The following is a 17,792-nucleotide window of genomic DNA, read 5'->3' as shown; positions in this document are numbered from 1 at the left end:
TTGGCCACCAATATAGCTTTTTGAGATCTGGATACATCTTATCCAAACCTGCGTGAACAGAATATCGAGTTTTGTGGGCTTCATTCATGACCACATCTCTGTAACCACCGAACCTTGGTGTCCAGATCCGGTCCATGAAATAACGAACCCGGTCACCCTTGATTTCGAAGTTCTTGTCCATTCCTCTCAAAGCTTCATCTGCCACATTATCTGGCTTCAAGGCTTCCAGCTGAGCCTCTTTGATCTGTGTGGCCAGATGCGAATGGATTGTCATGGTTAGTGCCTTCACCTTATGACCTGAGTATTCCTTCCGGATAAGGGCGTCCGCTACTACATTGGCCTTGCCCGGATGATAGCGAATTTCGCACTCGTAATCATTGAGTAGCTCTACCCATCACCGTTATCTCATGTTGAGCTCCTTCTGATCAAAGATATGATGTACGCTTTTATAGTCAGTGAAGATAGTGCACTTGGTACCGTAAAGGTAATGTCTCCAAATCTTTAATGTGAAGACCACTGCTCCCAACTCCAGATCGTGAGTTGTATACATGACTTCGTGTGCTTTCAGCTGTCTCGAGGCATATGCAATGACTTTTCCTCGTTGCATGAGCATACAGCCTAGGCCCTGATTGGATGCATCGCAGTAGACAACGAAGTCCTCCGTCCCTTCTGGCAGAGACAAGATAGGTGCGCTGCATAAGGCCTGCTTCAATGTTTGGAACGTAGTGCCTTGACTTTCTCCCCAACTAAAGGTTACACCTTTTTTAGTTAGGGCGGTCAGAGGCTTAGCAATCCTGGAAAAATTCTGGATAAACCTGCAATAGTAGCCAGCGAGACCCAAGAATTGATGGATTTCTGTGGGTGTCTTCGGTGCTGACCAATTCCCGATCGCTTGAATTTTGGAAGGGTCCACATGTATTCCTTCTTCGCTAACCACGTGACCGAGGAAAGTTACTTTTCTGATCCAGAATTCGCACTTTGAGAATTTTGCATATAATTTCTCCGCCCTTAGAGTTCCCAGCACCTGCCTCAAATGCTGTCTGTGATCTTCCTTACTCCGAGAATAGACAAGTATATCATCTATGAATACTATCACGAACTTGTCTAGGAACGGGCGGCACACCCGATTCATCAGATCCATGAATACCGTGGGTGCGTTGGTTAGACCAAAGGGCATCACTACAAGCTCGTAGTGACCATATCGAGTCCGAAATGCTATCTTAGAAACATCATCCTTATAGACTCGTAATTGATGGTACCCTGATCTTAGGTCTATATTGGAGAAGTAGCTGGCTCCGTGGAGTTGATCGAAGAGGTCGTCGATTACGGGTAGGGGGTAACGGTTTTTAGTGGTAAGCTTGTTCAGTTCACGATAATCAATGCACATCCGAAAGGACCCATCTTTCTTTTCACAAATAAGACCGGGGTTCCCAAGGTGAGGAACTTGGTTTGATGAATCCCTTGTTGAGTGGTTCATTGAGCTGGCTAGATAACTCTTGCATTTCTGTCGGCACTAGACGGTAAGGGGATTTGGCTACGGGGGTAGCTCCGGGGATTAAGTCGATTGAGAACTCGACTTGGCGCTCGGGAGGGATTCCGGGAAGATCTTCGGGGAAGACATCAGGAAAATTGCAGACTTCTCGGATGCTCTTGAGGTCTTTAACTTCCCGTTTCTCGCTAACAACATGGGCTAGGAATGCATGGCACTCCTTTCGCAGATATTTCTGGGCTTTGATGCGTGAAATGATACGAAGACTTGAGCTGAGTTTATCACCATAGATAATTAGGGCTTCGCCAGATGGCAGATTGAGACAGATGGCTTTTTCATAACAAAGAATATCAGCACGCTTGGGGCTTAACCTATCCATGCCGATGATGACATCGAAGCTTTTTATAGATACTGGCATAAGGTCGATTGGAAAAGAGTGGTCGTTTAGGGTAAGGGTACAGCCTATGAATACGTCGTTAGTGCTCTCTTTCTTTCCGTTAGCCATCTCGACGGTAAATGTTTCGGTCAAAGGTTAGGATTTATGCTTGAGTAGATGTTTAAATGCATGACTAAAAAAACTTCTCTCCGCACCAGAATCGAAAAGAATGCATGCATAAGAGTTGTCGAGGAGGAACGTACCCATAACTACGGTGGGATCAGCGACAGCTTCCTCGTGGCCCATAGCTAGAAACTTCCCTGTTTTGCCAGCAGTTGTTGCCTTGGGGCAATTTCTCTTGAAGTGCCCAGTCTCTCCACAACCATAACAGGCTTGGCCTACTCCCGCTCCGGGACCTTGATTGGCGGGTTGTGCTGGAGTTTTGCAATAACGAGCTGTGTGACCCTTCTTGCCACACCTGTGGCATTGTAAATTACGGCAGGGTCCGTGATGATGAAAATTGCACTTGTCACACTTGGGAAGAGTACCAACATATCTACTGGCAGGTGCTTGGGCGATTGGAACAGCAGCAGGAGTAGTCGCAGCGTGGACTGCCACTGTTTGTTGCTTTTTGGAGGGCTCCTGCGAAGACTGGCCCTTACGCTTGTTCCAAAACTTTTTTTTCCCACCACTCGCCTTTGGTGGTTCGGGAACGGCTGCTACTGTTTCATGATCAACCTCACGATCTATAAGAGTCTGCGCTAGACACTTGGCGCTGTCGAATGTGAGAGCTTTAGCAGCAAAGACGTTTCTTTGAGTTGGGGGTGTCAATCCCCATATGTACCTCTCAATCTTTTTGCTTTTCGGGGTGACCATCCTGGGACAGAGAAGAGCCAGGTCGCTGCACCTAGCGGTGTATGCAGCAATGTCGGAACCTTTCATATTTAGGTTCCAGAGCTCGTGCTCCAGCTTTTGCATCTCGCCCCTTGGGCAGTACTTGGCGAGCATCAGTTCCTTCAGACTTTCCCAACTCATAGCATTGGCCACCGGCAGAGTGAAGGATTTAACTCGGCTATTCCACCAATTCAGTGCTCTATCGGTGAAGGTGCAGGCGGCAAACTTCACCTTGCTTGCCTCGGGGCATGCACATATTTCGAAAATTGATTCGATCTTCTCGAACCAACGCGTTAGGGCAATGACACCTCCATTTCCGTCAAAGGATTTGGGTTTCGCGTTCATAAAATCTTTGTAGGAACACTCCTTCGGGTGTCCCTGGCAACCATCAAGGTTACGGGGGTTGGACCCACTTCCCGACCCGCCAGAGCCACCAGGATTCATCTGCGACATCGCGACAGCCACAGCAGCTCTAACTGCTGCCTGGAACATGACAGGATCGAACTGAGGAGGCGGCGGCGGTGGAGGATCATTGTTATTTCTGTTGGGTCTCTTCCTGGGAGGCATCTTTCTCTAAAAGATACAAGGGGAAAATGACAATAAGCCTCCTACATTGATCATGAATCGGATATTTTCGAACAAGATATATCTTAATCCTACAGCGTTAACAGAGATCTATAAATAAGGTTTATTAACATAAAACAAGGAATCGTAGGTCTTTCATTTGTGAGGATTAGTACTACTTGTAACAATTCTGTGCAGTGTTATAGAACTGTAAAATACTCCTATAGTATTTTAACTTGTGCTTTATTAGTAAAGAATTTGGTGAGTTTTAGACTTGTCGCAACACCACAGTCACTCCCAATCACATGTTGATCATATCTCAGACAAATATAGTTGATCAGGTTATATTGGCCCCACATATGATTACATAACTATTCAGGTTTAACCGTAGTGCCCAACTCGTCCTAAATACTTTTATGTAGTTCTTATTATGATGCAGCTTCTATTATGTATGTATACTTGTATACTTCTTGTAAAATAATTAAATTTTAAAAGTATACTTTTAGTTTCAGAGCGCTTCTGCCCCTTTAGTGTTTATAGTTGTATACCATGTAAGGTTCGGTATACTTAGTTCACTATAAACAATAGCTCTGATACCAATCTGTCACACCCCCAAACCGAAACGGCGGAAACGTTCGGGGGTGGAGGACGTCATGTATAGTATCACAACAATGGCATCATAGTAATCAAAGTAAACACAACCATTACATTGAATAAGTAAAAATATTTACATTTGTTTGATACATAGTTTGTATACAGCGAAAGTATAGCAAAATATGAAAGACGTGACTCTATACACTCTGTCTTCTCAAAAGTCTACGGGAGTACCTGTCAACTGATTTCCTGAGAATACAAGCGGTTTTGAAAAGAGTATCAGCATTAAAGCTGGTGAGTTCATAAGCATGTTTTTGTAATGAAAACCTGTTGATGAATCCATGAAAATATTTGTGTGTTTCCAAGAAAATCCAATATTTTCTTTAGTAAAAGCGTGATAATACCAGTTCCTTTTATAACCACTTAATTCATACTAGTTATGTATAAACCAATATCGAACATATAGATGATTATGTGGATCTGCCCTAAACCCACAACCAAACAAGAAACAGGAAATGATGTGGAAACCACACATTCCACAGTCTATCGGATATTCTTCATACTTAACTCAGATGCATAAACTAAGGAATTATAGGATTAACTATGAATGTTTGTTACTGTATCCTGTTGTAGTGGATGAAAAATGCTAGGTTGTATGCTTGTTTGCTACCAGATGTATTATGTGGTGAATTCTTTACGAAAACTTTTGTATAGGATGTTCTGTGTGAAAACACTGGCTACCTCCAGTATGTATAAAAGTTTTGTTACTTAAAGTAAAACCATGTATTCAAATTCCCTGGAGTCCTCCACTTGTAATGTATAATAGTTCTATTAATGAAAATAAAACTAATTGAAGAATGAATTTCCATAAACAAATTGTTAGTATATACTATTGTGAGTTCTCATAACCATGCTTGACGTGACCTAGTGACCTTTGCGACGTTCTTCAAGTGTCGGATATATGACATTTGTCACCTCAGGCATGCCTGCCTAACTGTAGTTAGCAGTTCAGGTGTGGGATTGTCAGTCCCGAATAGATCTATTCACAAATCTCACGCTCTCCCTCCAGGAGACTCTGGTTATAGTATGTTAGGATTTAGTTCAGTACCCCGAGGGGTACAAAGTGAAGTAGTGTCTCACAATCCTGTATTAACTAGTTTACGTGTAAGGTTGAAATGTTCCCTTGTACTAGAAATCGTATGTATACTTTACAGAGTAATAATAATTATACTTACATAATTATTTAGTGTGGTACTCATGTATTCAGAAAGTAGTGATGTATACCATAAACTATATCTATCATAGTTTAAATGATTGTTAATGTAAAATCCTGAAATGACAAAACTGTGTATTGAAATCCCAAACTATACCTATTATAGTTTGCATGTGTGTTAAGTACTCGGTTCGTGTATTGTTCTGAAAACTATGCAATTATAGTTGTGAGTTGAAAGCTTCCCTTATGCTCAACATGTTACAAATGGGATAAGATATCTAAACACTTTATAAAATGTGGTAATCAATTGCATAAGTTTTAATCCTATTTGAAATTCTATGAATAAAGTTCATAAAACTATTTGTATTTAGCTTGTATTCTCCCCCTGAAAACATTAAAATAATAAAAGCGTAGGGCTATGAACTCACTGTTGGTGGTGTGTAAGTGCCGGACAACGAGACTGGAAATAAGGACCCTCGAATTGTCGCATGCGAAGTTAACGGAATCCTAATAATAATTAATCACATATTTGTATTTAAATTAGCGAATTCATTAGTTAAAGTGTTAGAAAAACACTTGCTTTTGGTTAAGGAATGTTACCGAGACTCGATCGAATTGGGAAAAGTGAGTATGCAGCCAAGATTCACGATGTAGGGCTGATTGCGGCCGTGTAGAGATTACAGCGGTGAACTGTTCTCGTCCGTGACCTGTTCTCGGCCGTGAACAGTTCACTGTCTTCGATGGGTTTGCGGTCTTTGAAGGGTTCACGACCTGTTCTTGGTGAAATATGAAGATATGAAGGGTTCACGGCCATACACCCTTGAACAGGGGTTTGCTGATTTTGATGAAAAACGCGTTTTTGAGGTTCCACAACACCACCCAAAGGTGATTTTTGATGATTTGCGGAAGAAAAATAGGAAATCTTGACTTTGCGTTTGGAGGGTTTTAGAGAGAGAAAGTGGTGTCTTCAGCCAAAAATGTAGAAATGAGGGTGAATCACGTATATATAGGCGGGGGTTCATGGTCGGTGGTGGGGGTCCACCCACCCGTTTACGGCCGTGAAGGGTTCACGGCCGTGAACACCGAGTTGCTCGAGACTTGGCTGATTTTCGAAGAAAAACTTGATTTTTCGCACAATTCTAGACCTGAAACTTATATAAATTTAATTTATATAACCTAAGTTGTTTTTCAACCCTTACAAGTTTGACAAAATAAATAAAATTTGAAATTTTATTAACGGGATTTGACTTTCGTTGACTGAAAAGGTTCGGGTTGTCAGAGGTGTTGTTCCTTCTGTAGTGGTTACACCAGTATGAGGAGAGGGAGAATCATGAGTGAGAACATTGGAAAGATTAAGAGTTGTTAGATAAAACAACATCTTTTGTTGCCATCTCCAAAAGTCCGAGCCTTTGAATTTCTCAGGATTTTCCACAGGAGTTTTCCTGATGGAATTTTGATCCATTATTCACCTTTTTTGTTTCTGTCTTAGATTGTTATGAAAAAAGCAATCAAATATGGAATTGAACAAACAGAAACATAAATAAATCAAATTATTATGCAAAGATTAATAAATCAGAAGAACATACTTGTATTTAGATGTTTATAACAGTTTCGATAATCACGAAAATAAGTAGAGATAAGGTCTGCTTTGTAGTGTCCTAAGACAGAAATTTCCCTGGTAGGGATCTGTCTAGAGGATACAACAATCCGATCAAGATTGAATCTTGATCCTGATGAAATTCTTCATGATTCCTTGATTTTCTAGAAAAACGAGAGTGAAAGAAAGTGGTGTTATTGTGTGTATGATCAACCCTTTAATTTGTCAATTGATCATCTATTTATAACCTGTCATATAGCAGTTAAAAACTGCCAACCATCATACCTGTTCCAAAACCGAAATTAACTGCCTAATTAACTTCCAATAAGTTAATTAACAATTAACAGATTTTGTAATTAAAAAATCAATTTCGGAATTTGTGTATATAAAAATTAATTAATTAGTCAAGAAGAGCCCCAAGTCCCAAGGCCATATTTTGACCATTAATTATATTTAATGACAAGTTTAATCCAAGACTAATTTGATAGCCCAATACCACAATTCTAGCCCAAATGCATTTTTGTCTTGCTTTATCCATTTAAGAATATGTGGACACAAAGGCTTATAAAGCTAGTCAATGTTCTTTCTTTCTCCAATGTGGGATAATGCTTTTAGTCTATAAGCAAAGTTCCAACAATTAACAAAACACAAAGAATACATTTATTATTTAAAAGTGTAGCTCGGTCAGCCGACTACACTCACATGAAGGTCGGACACAATATTCCGACCTAGGACACCTGCTTAGCCTAAGAATACGTTTATTCTTAAAAAGTGTAGATTGATCAGCCAAATACACTCACATGAAGGTCGAATATAATATTCCGACCTAGGCTACCTGCTTAGCCCAAGAATACTTACTATTTAAAAGTGTAGCTCGGTCAGCCGACTACACTCACATGAAGGTCGAATACAATATTCCGACCTAAGCAAACTGTTTAGCCCAAGAATACACTTATTCTTTAGAAGTGTAGCTCGGTCAGCCGACTACACTCACACGAAGGTTGGACACAATCTTCTGATCTTGGCTACCTGCTTAGCCTAAGAATACAATTCTTCTTTAAAAGTATAGCTCAGTTAGCCGACTTCACTCACATGAAGGTAGAATACAATATTTCTACCTAGGCTACCTGGTTAGCCCAAGAATACACTTATTGTTTAAAAGTGTAGCTCGGTTAACTGACTACACCCACATGAAGGTCGGATACAATATTCCGACCTAGGCTACCTGCTTAGCCCAAGAATACACTTATTCTTTATAAATGTAGCTCGGTCAGCTGACTACACTCACATAAAGATCAGATACAATATTCCGACCTAGGCTACGTGCTTAGCCCAAGAATACACTTATTCTTTAAAAGTGTAGCTCGACCAGTCGACTACACTCACACGAAGGTAGGATATAATATTCCGACCTAGGCTACCTGCTTATTCCAAGAATACACTTATTCTTTAAAAATTATAGCTCGGTCAGCCGACTACACTCACATGAAGGTCAAAAACACGGAAACCTAGGCGCATGCAATACCCTACCCTACACTTGGTTACCATGCAGATTTGACAAAATATTTCTGACCAATTACTATAAACAATCTAGAAACCATTTACAACAATTAGGATGGGTGCTTAATGAAGTATGGGCACCGGCCCACACAAAGTTAGGCCAAACAAGGGATTTGATTTAATTAACATTCATAACCCACAAATATATATAGGCCGGTATTCAGCCCATCAGGATACACCGACCACGTACATCCGAAATCTTCCTACCTTCTGTATACAACCTATAAAGCAGCATCCCATGAAACATGGTAAAGGAAAGCTTATTTTATTAAATGTGTCCTACCATTGCAACCTTAGGATCAAGGCAAGACCCGAAAGGAAAGATCATGAAATGGTCAAAACCTAATCTATAAGAGGAAGCTTGATCTTTCGGAAAGATGTAAGCAATCTCTAGCAATCTTACTTCAAACATGACCTCACTATGACATCTAACTTAGGCATCAGACAGCAATACCGGGGTCCAGTCCCCGGTAGGGCTTTCTAACCTAGCAATACTGGGGTCCAGTCCCCGGTAGGGCTTTCTAACCTCACCGGGGTGGCCAGCAACGCACCAAGATAACATGTAGCAATAACATATCTTTTGATTTGAATGCTTATTAAAGAACTTCCTCTTTTCAAGATACCTCCCACTGAAAAATCTATCTATAAAAGGAGACATGTTAGAAAACATTTCACAAACAAATTCAAAAGCTCTTTTAGAAATGAAAGAAGAAAAGCTCCATCTTTTTATAAGAACATTATTCTAATGGACACCAAACTTTAAGTTCATCACCATGAAGAAATGATCAAAAGATCACAATCTTTGTAACCATCGAGTTAAATGTTTGTAATCTTTGTAACCTTTGAGTTTCGCAAATCAACAAGTGGATACTCAATGGGACAAAAGATTATGAACAACATGAAAAGAGTCAAGAAACATTATGAAAATAATGAGTACTTGAATCTCCAATGTAAGACGGTAGAGAAGTGGGTAGTGTATATGGAAATTAGACGTGTTTCCCGTATTATCTTCACCTGACTCCGTGGAAACAAGTGTTAAGTTCTGAAGAGGCAAGGATAGGAGTCATCAGAGTTGTCTAGATGACAGTTCTTCCTTATCTTGTTTCGAGAGTGATACGAATATGACACTTTGATACCACTTAAGATACGAATACATGGGGGTTGATTTCTTTTTGGGTTTTCTGATTTTATGAACGCGGAGGAAAACAAGAAAAAAGGATAAATTTGATAGACAATCTAGACCTATAGATTGAATATTGGGTGAAAACAAGCTAACCCCTATTAACTTGATTTCTATCAAAATTAGGAAAGCATCCGTCAAATGATATTTGATGACAAGCCAATACCTGTTGACTTGAAATCGAGTTACGAATGAGAAACACGTTCCAAACAATGACAACAATTCGAATTATATGCAATAACTCAAGAAAGCAAGAACAAACATTCTGAAAATTCAACTTTAATTCTATTCATCGATTACAATGACTTAATGGGCTATTTATAGCCTTACAATGATTACAAAAGGAAAGTAATAAATAAAAGAAACTATCACATAAAAGGAAACTACCTAATAAAGCTTAAAATAAAAATAAAATAAAATAATTTCCAAAAATAAGGTAGAGTCTAGAATCTTCGTCCTTAAGACAACCATGCAAAAGTCAACATGTTAGGAACTGATCCCAACCAACTTTCGCATCCACCAACATTACATCCATCAGTTTGTTCGCATCCAATAGTTGTTCACGTCCACCACTCGTTCGCATCTTATAGCTTCACACCCAGGTAACCCACCGCATCCAAACATCCCACTGGAACCGAATAGCTTTCGCATCCAAGCCCAACAACAAACAACCCATCAGAACCAAAACCATTGGAACCAACGTACACCACTTCGATCCATGTATGTTTCGGAATCACAACGCATCACATTTTGATGTTGTTCGCAACCGTTTGATTGCGATGGGTTGCGATCGTTCGCATCCAACTCTCAGTTCGCAGTCAACACCTGTCTCGGACTTTATCCATTCACATTCGCATCTGAAAACAAAGGATTGTGACTCATTGTGACCGTTTTCATCCGGTTGCAACCATTCACAACTAAGGCTTGAACTCAGAACTTGGCTCACTTTGGAATGGGAACTTAGATTCGTATCAGAGAGTAATACGATCAATGCCTAAGTCGCCAAATATCACCTTCGAACTGAAAGTTACACCCGCTGATGTGAAGATGCATGGTCAACTGAGGTTAGTCATGCAACCAAGCTCAATGATATGGTTTACAGATGAGAAAGGTTCAAAGACATCTTTAAACGTAAAAGATGCATGATCGTAAGACTTTGTCTTGAGAGGAAAGAGACACGGGGGATCAACCATTAGAAGATATTAGGAAACAATGTATACTCCTTTGGTAAAAAAAATATAAAAGAAATAAGCAAATTAAGTATATATATATATATATATATATATATATATATATATATATATATATATATATATATATATACACTGTTTTTTGGATTTCATGTGAAACAAAGACATAAAACTTAATTTTTGTAAGGGGAAATGTCATATTAACCCAACACACTTGTCACGTTTGTTTTAAAAGGTCACTTCATTTTTTTTGTACATTAAGGGAATAAAGCCCAATTTCAAGTGTTTAAAATATCCATAAAGAAACCATCGGGTAAGCTGGTTAAATAAATAACATGTAATCATTTAGGTTAAATTTGGCAAAACAAAAAAAATCCCCCCACCCCCACCTCTTAAATGTCGCCTACGTTCCTTCCCGGCCGACTTCACATCTTGTTCTTCGATTTCGGCATAGCCCGTCGCCGATGTCCACCTCCGCCACAGTCAATGCCGGAGGGGTTTGGAAGAGAGATCGATGACCTTAAGAACAGTTTATTGAACTTAAGAACAATTTGTTGACCAAAAATGTCGCCATTGATTGGCACGATATCAAATAGGTACACAACGAGAGGCAGAGAAGTCGATCCCTTCTTTTACGACTATGACAGAAGCATTATCTGCAACAACTGGTATCTCAAAATTACATACGAACAGACCATTGGCCTTTCGTCTATTCCCTTCGTCTGGGTCGATGATCCTTAGGTATTCAACTGCTATAATTCACACACAAGAATCCAATCACATTTTCACTTTTCTCGATTCATGATACACTTTAGAATAAGTTCCATTTTATGTTTTTCTATAAATCAAAATTTTAATGATTAGATCTGGGTAAATTGCTTCAAACACGGTGTGATAATTCAAGCAAAATGTAGTTTAATTCTTATATTCTATCACATTTTGTTTCCAGTCACTACTGATTCAAGGAAGACGGAGATTCAATTGCGGTACACCGGGAATTAAGCCCGGAAAATGTAACACCATGAAACCTGAATATTCTCTGTACGTTCTCACCGTTGTTCCCGGAAAAACTTACCGGCTAAGGATTGCAAGCCTAACTGCTTTAGCCACTCTCAGTTTCGAAATAGAGGTAAAATATTGATACCGATGTTTCCTCAAGAATGCCGACCATATCTCCCGTAATGATCTTTAAATTTTTTTTTCTGATTTGGCATTTACCTCACCCATTTTTGGCATCGATACCTTCTATCAAGGGTCAAGGGACCATTTCAACCAATCACATTATAATTCACTCCCTTAATGCACAAAAAAAATTGATTGACATTTTAAAACAAACGTGACAAGTTCGTTGGGTTAATATGACATTTTCCTTTTTTTTAATGACCAGAAGTTTAAAATACAAAAGTTTGAAAAAGACACACCATAAAAATTAAAAGAAACAAAAAGCTTAGTACATGGAAATCATGCCCAATTTTCTAATAAGAAAGTTGATCTTTTATTCATTTAGTGGCTTGGTGAATATATCATTGAGTTGATTATCAGTGGGAATATACATCAACTCGACCTTTCCTTTTTGCATACTGTCCCTGATAAAATGATGCCCGATTTCTATATGCTTGGTATTCAAGTGTTGAACAAGAGTATGAGTGATGAGAATTGCACTTGTATTATCATAGCAAATGGGTATCTTGGTAAATTTGAAACCATAATCAAGAATTTTGGATAAGAGAATTTGAAATTGAATCTAATACAACCTTTTAGAAGCAACCCTTTGCCATTAGTTACATTGATTATAAAATAACTTCATTCAACATAAATGTTGCATTTTAAGATGTGATGCAACTTTTTTATTTTTATTTATTTGAAAAAGTGTAAATTTTATTGAAAATAACAACCTTTGTTAGAAGGTTGCTATGTAAAATCCTGAAAGCAACCTTTATTTTAGAAGGCTACATAATCATATGTTTTTTTAAAACAAAATTTATTATCTTTTCCTATTTTACATAAAATATTTATAAATAAATATTATATGTCAAAAAATAGCAATTGATTTTGTAAATTATAAATTAAATAAAATACTAAAAGATGCTATTGATATATAATATGAGGAAAAGTTATTATTATAAATGGTCAAAGTTAATTTGTTTATTAGTATTTGATATTCCTTTACTTATTTTGTCTAAAATAATATATTTCATCAATCATATTAATCTTTAATTTCCTTCTTAATCCTGTTATATGTATTTTTTATTTCCCTCCCATAAAATCAAATCAATCACTTCCCTCGTATTAAATTCTAATTTTCTCTATAACACCATAAACCCATTTACAAATTACAAGTGTACCTATTTTGCCCTAACTCTTAACCTTCTGATCTAGGTTTATCTTCCCTCTCCTATCGGCATCGCTGCATCGACCCACAAGAAATCAAGGGTCTTTCAAGCCTTCCCTCCTGACCATTCCTAATCTCACGTTGCAGGCTCGTGGGACCATCGCTGCCTTTATCGCCTCATCAAATCATCGCAAGTCGCAAGCTCGCAGCCATATCTCTCGCTTTTTGCTTCCATCACTACAAGCACAGGTAATTTTCATGCTAACCTTGTTTTTTTTTCCGTCCACGAGCTTGCAGTCCTTCTTCCTTGCCTTATGCTTTCAAGTTCCACTCTGCGAATTTCTTGTCCCCTTTATTCTTGTTCGATTTCAGCAGTTGATCATTGACTCTTTTGTACTATATCTTGTAGCGCTTGAGATTACAGGAAACTAGAGAGGGCTTTTACTAGCTGATTCGAGTTGGCTATAGTTCATCATTTGTAGTTTTTGTTAAATTTTGTTATATCTGTACAAGTTTTGATGAAATCGTGAGGAAACATGGTATATAATTATTGTCTTCCAAGTCGTTCTTCTTGTGTTGTTATTCCTCTGTGTGCTTTTGAAGGAATGACACAAAAGAGTCGGCTATTTCATCTATTTGTAAGACCATTAAATAAAAACTTCCTATCAGAATCACCATCGTCTTTTTTCTTACATGAGGTCTTCAATTTGGCGGGTAAGGCAGAAATATGTAAATTAAATTCAAATCCTAAACCAACAGCAATGTGAGCTACTAATAGTATAACTTTCAAAAATCATGCATATTATTAAACATTAATGGGAATAGAGGCGGTGACATCGGGAGGTATAAATTTTGGCAAGGAAGAAGGGGATTCGTTATTGTTGTTGTTGTTTTTTTCCTATTTTAGTATATTTTTTTGGGGGTAGATTAGTTAACTATTTTGTTTAATATTTTGACAAAATTGCAAGAATGGTCTTTATGGTTAGGTCGAAATTGCCACTTTGGGCCAAACAGGTTTGGACTAGCATTTATGGTCAAAAGTTTTTCATTTTCTTGCCACTTTGGTCCAATTTACTTTAAACTTTTTTGTAATGACGATTTTGCCATTGGATTTTGTTTTTTAATTTTTTTTATTTATTTAAATCCTTTTATAATTAAAAGAAAAATAAAAAAAAATACATCTCTCTCTTTCTCTCTCTCTCTCTCTCTCCCAAAACCATTTATCGTCCTTTTTTTCCTTACTAGACAAACACCACCCAAACCACCGGAACCGACCGTCATAACCATAGTGTCGGAACCCTAACTCCACCTTCACTGACGCATCTCATCTCCGACACCCCCTCTTCAACCACCACTGCACATCTTCCGACACCCAAAACTCTAACTCTCGTCTCCTCCACATTCTTCATGTCCCTCACGCATCTCATCTCCGACACCCAAAACTCTTACTCTCGTCTCCGCCACGGCCATTAAATCGATGCTCCATCTTCAACGATTAAATCGATGGTCATTCCCTGTTTCCACTTTATTTTTTGGTTTTGATTTGGGGATTTAAATTCGTTGAGGAGGGTTTGAGAAGTAATTTCTAGGATTCTTTTACGAAATCGGTGCATCGAGCTCTAGATTTTGCGTTTGGGTTAAAAAAAAAAAGAAATTGTTTTGAAGATGAATAGGATGAAAAGCATTTTTTGGGTGGAGAAGAAGACACAACAGAGAAGAATACACAGTGGAGAGAGAGAGAGAGAGATTTTCTTTTTTATTTTTCTTTTAATTATAAAAATATTTAAATAAATTAAAAAAACTGAAAAAACAAAATATAAGGGCAAAATCGTCATTACAAAAAAGTTTAAAGTAAATTGGACCAAAATGGCAAGAAAATGAAAACCTTTGGACCATGAGTGCTAGTCTAAACCTGTTTGGCCCAAAGTGGCAATTTCGACCTAACCACAGGGACCATTCTTGCAATGTTGTATAGATTGATATAAGTGTTTTTGATTTATCTGTTTTATTGCTATGGGAGATGATATTAATACTATTGATTAAATACCACGTGTTAATGATCTGCGTTATTTCATGATTTAGTTTGAGTTTTTGCGATAATACTTGCCCCTTGAAAGATAAACCTAAATCTAATTTTTTTTAGGAAAAAATGATAATTTTAACATCTTGTTCTATCATTTCATAGTCATACCAAACACTATATAGTTATAAAGCTCAGTCTTATTCAATTTAGGTCCCGTTTGATAGTTTCTGTCTGGGAAAGTGCTGTCTGGTAAAGTGCTATTTGGGAAAGTTTTCTGACTGTGAAAGAAACTATGATGTTTGATTGTACATCTGATTGACTGTGCTGAATGATGAAAAATAATAATAATTCAATAAAAAATAATTTTAAAAAAAAGTTATTTAAAAAAATTAATAATCCAATAAAGAAAGAAAGAGGCGGGGTGTGGTGTATAACTGTCTTTCCAGCCCATTCAGCCAGAAAGATATGATTTTGGGGCTTTCTGGGAAAGACATATCTTACCGGGAAAGACCCCTTCTTTTATGCAAATCAAACAGTCTTTCCGGTCCATTCAGCCAGAAAGATCTGTTTGGACCTGGAAAGATGCATATCAAACGGGGCCTTAGTCTTGTTGTGTCCCACCCAACCTTGTTCAGTATACCAAACGCTACCTAATGGAACAAAACATAATTTGGCACTTGGTTATTCAAGAAAAAACTTTTTTTTTTCTTTCATTGACGAAGGATTCGAGAACATTTAAGAATTTAAACACCTTAAGGTGGATTTACGTGACTTGTTTAGAGGACAAGTATGTCTTTTACTTAATTGTCATTCTGTTTAGATCATTATTAGTATTATAAAGGGAAATTGTTAGAAAAATCCAAATATTTTTGGAAAAATTACACTTTAGTCTCAAATTTTATTTTTAAACATAAAAGTCCCGATTATTTCATTTTGGTTCAAATTAACAAAAAAGTTCTTTTTTCTTTTAACAGAAAAATATAATATTATCGTGTAAAATCAAATAATTGAGACTTTTATGTTAAAAAATAAAATTTTGAACTAAAGTGTAACTTTTTCGAAAATATTTGGACTTTTCTTACAATTTCCCTATTATAAATTGTTTATTTTATATTGTTGCAGTTTGTGCCAAATTTAAATCTAGTTGCCTTAGAATATGCTAATAAAGTGTTGTTTACACGTTCTGCTTTGAGGGTTAGAATATGTCATTATTGCTTCTTTCTTTTTTTTTTTTTTTTTTTTTTTGCTTAGAATGTCACTATTACTTTTTTTTTGTTATGCAGATTGACGTATTACTCATTACCTTGGAATTGTTTGGTTTCATCACTATTTGACTTCTCATTTGATTGCATTAGTTATTTCATCTATGTGTGAAGGTTGTATCGTTTTAGGGCATATAACTGGCGAGTGGTATTTTGAAAATATTATTAAAATAAACAACCATCTTACATGAAAGAAGGACACGTGTTGGAGGATTTTTTGATTCTCTACCGGCAACCAAGCCCGAGTGAGCTTTCTTTTGAGAATACAATCTAGAAAATTTGGTCGAATGGTAGAAGAATCTATGGAAGTGGCGGTCCGAATCTTATCTGAACTGCGAGAATAACTGACTAAGTCGTGCCATAAGGGGTCATTCTCCAAACTTATTGGTTCTCTTCACGATGATTGATCGGGGCCTTCGTTCCCTCTTTAACTATATTTTATACTAGATGTGAGATCTGTATGTTATACGAGTTTGATAAAACAAAAAATTAAATATGAAAATTTAAACAAAAATTTATTTAAATTTGAAATTTTAGATTGGAAATTTAAAATTTAAAATTTAAATTTAAAAGGAAGCATATTAAATACTATATGAGTACTAATATTGTAATTTATTGGTTATTTTCAATTAAGACAATTATTAATTGATGTGTAATATAATGTGTTAATTACGAAATAATAAAAAAATAATAAGAATATGACAAATGGAAAAAACATTTAATCAAAAATACCAAAAAATGACATGTGTCCAAGTTAATGAGAGAGTGACATGTGACAAAATTATTTTCATTTATTATGAAAGATTTGTTATTTTGAGTTTGGACATACATGTCAAAGTACACCATAAGATTATCTATGATACTTATGTTATTAATGTTATGATGTTATTAAATTAGTAATGCATATTAAGTGATATTTTAGTGCTTGAAACAATGGCGCTGCAAATATAATAAAACATGTGGATCTTAAAATCGTATAGAGGGGTTACTTTTGATTATACAAAAAGGTTGCATTTTTTTACTAAATACACAATAATGGTTATATTTAACTGTTGAAAAGGCACTTTGAATCTTTGATCTTGAAAATGCACTTTGATCTTGAAAAGGTTACATTACATGTAAAAAAAATGCATTTAAGTATAGAGGGGTTACATTTGGCTGTTAAAAAAAGTTGCATTTGCATGTAAAAAATGTTGCATCCTAAAAAGGTTGCGTTTGAGTAATGCATGCAACACTTAAAAAATGGTTGCATTATTTAACAAAAAGGTTGCATTAGGTATAATGCAACTTCACCGAACGCAACCATTGGTAAAAGTTTGCTTTAGCCATAATGGAACATTTATAAGGCCTAATGCAACATTTTATCGGGGTTGCATTAGTTTCGTTTTGTTGTAATTTAGCGGCAACATACTCAGCTTCAACGGTTGAACATTGTACAAAAGATTGCTTCTTGTTAGACCAGCTTATCAACCTACTTCCCAAGAGATGACAACCACAATATGTCCTTTTTCGATCAAG

General features: G+C 36.9%; 1 long non-coding RNA gene across 1 annotated transcript; it reads left to right on the top strand.

Moving 5' to 3' along the window:
- The first annotated feature begins 12,993 nt into the window (after positions 1-12,993).
- On the top strand, positions 12,994-13,663 carry LOC145168961 (uncharacterized). Its single transcript, XR_013742199.1, has 2 exons — positions 12,994-13,238; positions 13,399-13,663. It is a non-coding gene; the product is annotated as an uncharacterized LOC145168961 (long non-coding RNA).
- Positions 13,664-17,792: the final 4,129 nt, after the last annotated feature.

Source organism: Lactuca virosa, chromosome 4, assembly GCF_052849685.1.
Source record: "Lactuca virosa cultivar CGN04683 chromosome 4, Lactuca_virosa_CGN04683_v6, whole genome shotgun sequence".
In the NCBI taxonomy this organism is placed as follows: domain Eukaryota; kingdom Viridiplantae; phylum Streptophyta; class Magnoliopsida; order Asterales; family Asteraceae; genus Lactuca; species Lactuca virosa.
This window is presented reverse-complemented; position numbering and strand designations above follow the sequence as displayed.